The sequence below is a fragment of the Ostrinia nubilalis genome, chromosome 20, assembly GCF_963855985.1.
Source record: "Ostrinia nubilalis chromosome 20, ilOstNubi1.1, whole genome shotgun sequence".
Taxonomy (NCBI): domain Eukaryota; kingdom Metazoa; phylum Arthropoda; class Insecta; order Lepidoptera; family Crambidae; genus Ostrinia; species Ostrinia nubilalis.
In genome coordinates this window covers 14,216,293-14,222,371 of record NC_087107.1, presented here as the reverse complement: position 1 = coordinate 14,222,371, position 6,079 = coordinate 14,216,293, and positions in this window count along the sequence as shown.

The following is a 6,079-nucleotide window of genomic DNA, read 5'->3' as shown; positions in this document are numbered from 1 at the left end:
AGTTGATTATTTTATTACTATAAAATCAAACCACTTTTTAAGCGAAGCGCATCTCTCTGACCTCACCAGTTCGGCTTCAGGACTCCAGCCAAGAAGCAACTTGGCCACAAAGTCCAGCCGAGATGTCCTGAATCCTCGCCTATCAGGATATTTTGTATGTAAATAATTCAAAACAAAAGTCTTTTTTTCTCTTAACTCCAGGGATAGATTTCAGTGCGCTTCGGTTTACACATTAGTATTGGCCTGAGGAACAAAATGCACTATGGTTTCATTCTGGGCAGCACTTGGTCCAACTTCCATACATGGATTGGCACTGTCCTTTTCAACTTAAAAGTTTAAATAGAAAAAAGTACTTCTATAGGTCCAAAACCATTTTAAAAACTGCGTAGAATAACTGCGTAAATAACTCAAAGGTGACTGACTGACTGACATAGTGATCTATCAACGCACAGCCCAAATCACCGGACGGATCGGGCTGAAATTTGGCATGCAGGTAGATGTTATGACGTAGGCATCCGTTAAGAAAGGATTTTACGAAATTCCACCTCTAGGGGGTAAAACTGGATCCACTCGTACGAAGTCGCGGGCGGCCGCTAGTAACCAATAAACTTTCAAAGTGAATAATCCGTTACAAAAATGATAGTTTAGCCTAGGCGTAGACCACCGACTTTTAGTTGGCCGATAGTTGGGCCCGATTCTAATTTGTATGAAGAATCGGCCGATACCAAATCGATGTAATGTGCGCACATTCATACATCTCCGTACTGATCAATAGCCCGACCCAACAATCGGCCAATTTATAAAAATCGGTGGTCTGAGCCTAGGCTTATTTCCCCACTTACATTTATTCCTGATAGATGACGTAGGTAAATACTACCACTTATAAAATTTTACACTTTCACTTTACTTAACTATTATTAGCGAACAATAAAACCTTCTTGTAAGGCAACAAGAACGCCAATGAATAAAAAAGGCGCGGTCAAAACTAATGAAACTAGATTCACTGCTTAGTGAGGCCAGAAACACACCCTCTCATGTTGCATTTTTTTTTAACTAAATTCTCACTATCGGGTTTTGGCAACACACAAACACTTAAAAAGGTAAAAAGGTAATTTGCCTTCCCGACTTTCCGACTCGGTTGCACGAGTCACGGTCGCGGGCAGACTGAAGAAAAGCGGCGTCGTCTGCTCGGGCGCGATGAATTGGGTGGGTGAAGAAACTTATTTTCTTCACCCACCCGCTGTTGCACAATATTTTATTTTATTTTATTTTATTCGGACTACCAACAGCAACCAATAAGCTGTAACAAGTTTCTTCTCATGAAACTTACAAAAAAGAAATAAGAGTTGAAACTTAGCTGTAGAGAGAGCCGAGAAAGTCGAATTCAATAATTTTATATTAGCGGGTTTGGTTACAAATAATTCTAGATTACTATTATTTTTTTATTTATCGTTATAAAATCTACTCACTAGATTTGAGGCGATAATTTTTTGTGTTAACTACGAGTAGGTATCTCTGGGTATTGCCAGCGGTTGAGAGCCTCTTACTAGCAGTTTCTATAAAACCCAGATGTTTATTTTTAACCGACTTCAAAAAAGGAGGTGGTTCTATGTTTGACTTCTTGGTGTAATTTTTTTTCTATGTATGTTCACCGATTACCGTGGTGTAGGTTTGTTGTCAAGGAGACTCCGTCAATTGTGGACCGATTTTCATAAGTAATTCTTTTTTTGTTCGATAGAGTAGACTTCTGAGGTGGTCCTATTGTCACGAGGTCAGGATCTGATGATGGGATCCTAGGGAAATCGAGGGCAATCCCTCAAATTTTGTAGGCACGTATTACGTTTTTCATATTTATTTTTAAGTTATTTAAGTACGTACTTAGTCGTCATCGAATGTTGATGAGGTGATGATGAAAGGTAAAACTCTTTGATTCTTTGGAGTTAGAAAATAATTATTTAAATAATAAATACAGGGTGGAAACGATAAGTGATCTCATTCGATTATTTCTTAACTATACAAGATATCGAAAAACAGGTTACTGGTCCTGAAAGTGCTTCACGAGCTCTAACCAACGGTACCAATATTAGGTTACAGAATTAACTGGATCTATCCGAAAATTTAATGTTTTCAGCCTCCATACTAAATGTATGCCAGCCAAACAATAATAGAAGTATAATTTTTTTTTATTAAATAATAAACACTTAAAATGAACTCGTAAATTGCATTCTTATTTAAAATTATTCTTGGAAAACATTGGTTTTAGGCTTTACTTGCTATAATATTAACAAGACATGAGTGCCATGACTGTGGCTGTACTAAATGTATGGAAGCTGGAAACATTGAATTTTCGAATGGATCCAGTTTATTTTGTAACCTATTATTGGTACCGTTGGATAGAGCTCGTAAAGCACTTTCAGGATCAGTAACCAGTTTTTGAATATCTTGTATAGTTTTTAATATTATGTGGTTTTACTAAATGTATGGAAGCTGGAAAAATTTAATTTTCGGATAGATCCAGTTTATTCTGTAACCTATTATTGGTACCGTTTAAAAGAGCTTGTGAAGCACTTTCAGAATCAGTAATCAGTTTTTCGATATCTTGTATAGTTTAGAAATAATCGAGTGAGATCACTTAACGTTTCCACCCTGTATAATTTCTAATGTAATTCACACGTGTTTGCATTAGGTAGTCGTCCATTATTAAATTCTTAGTTAGTTTCATGCTCGTACCTTACTTAAGGCAAGCTTGAAGCATCCATTGGCTGGATTTAGAAACGTTAAGTTGGTTTCTACTTTCAAAACTAGGAAGTAAATAAACAACTCATTTTCTTTTACAAATTTTATTGATAACGTTATATAAATTTATTACAAAATATTTACAATCAGTGTGCATTTCTATTAATAACTACTTTGGGAGCGTGTTAGAGGAGGCACAAGACACTTTGGTAGAGACGAAATCCAGAGCCCGAGCGGCTGGATTCTCAAATCTATCGCGATTTGAAAGTATAGGGAAAGAAATGTAAGGTTTTATTAGCCTGGCTCTGCAACCCTTCTCTTGAATAAATTTATTTACTAACCAATGCTAAACGTTGGCGAGGAGCATTCATCAATCATATTATGATCATCAGGTCATTTAGTCCTGATAGGACAACCATTTCTAATTTACCATAGACAAATGGAGAACTTGGCCTACACTGCCCATGACGTTCAAAAGGGTTGGGCTGGATGCTCGTATAACCATTTTTCCTTCTCTGATAAACATTCACGGGAAGAGGGTGGTCTTACACTCTGCGGGAAAGACTCATCGCGTTGAATAAGTCAAGTAGAGCTCGCCTATCTATGTAGTTGCCTACATTATTCTACACCAGCTGTTCTCTTAAGAACAATTAACAGGGTACGGGACGGGTAATTACATAGATCACAGTATTTTTGGAATAACTTAATCAGCTATGAAATTAATAAGTTCGAGAATAGATTCTTAATAGATATACTCGCAAGTATAAATAGTAGATGATCTCATAACATGTAGTAGAAGGGTACATTCTCTTGATTTGTTGTTGAAAGTAGTTTTCGAGGTCGCTACTGTTTTAGCTTCCTGGCTAGCAGCAAGCGACACTTAACTAGGAGGCAGCGGGCGCGCGGATGGTGCGGATGGTGCGCTAGGAGCGCAGGTAGTGGCGCGGCGTGTAGGCGCGCTAGGAGCGCAGGTAGTGGCGCGGCGTGTAGGCGCGCTAGGAGCGCAGGTAGTGGCGCGGCGTGTAGGCGCGCTAGGAGCGCAGGTAGTGGCGCGGCGTGTAGGCGCGCTAGGAGCGCAGGTAGTGGCGCGGCGTGTAGGCGCGCTAGGAGCGCAGGTAGTGGCGCGGCGTGTAGGCGCGCTAGGAGCGCAGGTAGTGGCGCGGCGTGTAGGCGCGCTAGGAGCGCAGGTAGTGGCGCGGCGTGTAGGCGCGCTAGGAGCGCAGGTAGTGGCGCGGCGTGTAGGCGCGCTAGGAGCGCAGGTAGTGGCGCGGCGTGTAGGCGCGCTAGGAGCGCAGGTAGTGGCGCGGCGTGTAGGCGCGCTAGGAGCGCAGGTAGTGGCGCGGCGTGTAGGCGCGCTAGGAGCGCAGGTAGTGGCGCGGCGTGTAGGCGCGCGTGAGGTCGCGCTCGCTCATGGTGGGCACGCGCGGCTTCAGCTCCGGGATGATGGCGCAGCCCAGCACCGACAGCCCGTTACTGCTCCTGCGGGCGCACCAGCTCATTGCATGTCGTTCACATGTCACACTACCGTCCTCTTAAATGCTTTCAATACCGCCCTGAGCTGAACCTCCTAAAAATGCCGAAATGCAGGCAATGCTGAATGCGTTTATTTAGTGGGATTTACGGAAAATATTTTTTTGTGAAATTAAAATTTATAATATTATTATAATTATGTTTGTACGCTTTGGAGCTCACGGGTCAAAAGTGGCCCTATTATTTAACGTAACTCATTGCTTATTTCAGTTCAGGGCGATATTTGAAAAAAAAAAAACACTAATCCGGTAATAGACAAGTGTATTACAAAATGGTGCGTGTGAATTGTGAAGTGAAAAGTGACTAGTGAAGTTCGTACCGCACGGGCGTGGGCTCGTCGGCGGGCAGCCAGCAGTGCAGGGAGTACCCCCGTCGCGTCTGAAACAACCGCCTTCTGGGTGTCAATATGTATACAGGCTCCTAATACGAGAATTACGGGCTACATGAGTCTAAGCGAATGCCGGCTCCGGCGCCCTATTTTGAGTTGCTGTGAGAGTGTCTAAAATCGAAATAGCTGATAAACCATAAATTCATTCCATTCTTGACAATATCTATATTTTTTTACCTACCCGTTCCCAAAATTAACAGTTACAAGTGTATGATTCTGTACAACAGATACCGTGAACATGATACCTACGTATGTACGTAGCTCCTAGCTCGTACATACAGCATTATTTACAACAGTTACCGTGCGCGAGAGCACGGCCGAGTTGCCTGATGAATGAACTACACTTCGCTTAACTACTGAGGTGATGAGATCTAGTTCAGCAAGTATGAGTACTGTCGGTCCCTGGTGTGCCCTGGTGGCGCGCGTACCTTCACGGAGCTCTTGGTCTTGCTGCGCGACGCGCGGAACGTCTCCAGGTCCGGCAGAGGGTCTGAAGACTTCTTCATACTCTTAGATGCAAGAATTGAAGAATCTGGGAGAATAAACAACTGATTTAGTTTGCTTTTTATACACCTAACTAAAGGTTAAACAAGATCAACATAGCAAACATTTTACTATTCTGAAATAAGGGAAATCTTTTTTTTTTTTTTGCTTGCAAAAGCAATAGTTCTTCTGAGTTTTGTCAAAGATCTATTTTTTGAAACTAATTTGAAGCCTAATTATATTCTTTATAGCGAGGTTTAGACTAGCAATAGAACTTGCAGAAGGTTACTTCCGCAAGCTGTCACCACTATGTAAATCTTGCAGAAGTTGGCTTGCCACACCTGGTTTTTACAGGGTGGTAAACAGCTTACGGAAGTTAACTTCTGCCAGATTTATTGCTAGTCAAGTAAACCTCGCAAATTCGATTTTCTTTTAGAATCGTGATTCAGCTTCAGTGGTTGTCAAGTCAAGTGTAGACGCGGCGGAGGTGATCGAGTCGGCCTACCTAGAGCCTCCTTCTTCATGGTGAGCCGCAGCTTGCCGTCGGCGGGCGGCAGCGGCGGCGCGCAGCCGCACGCGCACGAGCACGCCGCGCGCGCGCACGAGCCGCAGGGGCAGTCCTGCTAGCGGTATGCGAGTTTAAAAAAAAATACTGGATCGCAATCAAATAATTTCTTTACCCATAAGCATTATTGAATCTTTTTTTTTTAACAAAAAAAGCACAATAATACATATACCGTACCTGCCGCCTGTCCGAGTCCCGCGGCGGGCACGCGTGCGGCGGGCAGGGCTGCGGCGCGGGCGGCGGGCGCTCGTGAGGGAAGCGCAGGCGCATCTCCAGGTCGGCGGGCAGCGCGGCGCGGCACGAGCCCGCCACCGTCACCGACCATCCGCCGCTCGTCGACGAACGGGGCTCTTGAACACAACAAACGCTACCCTGTT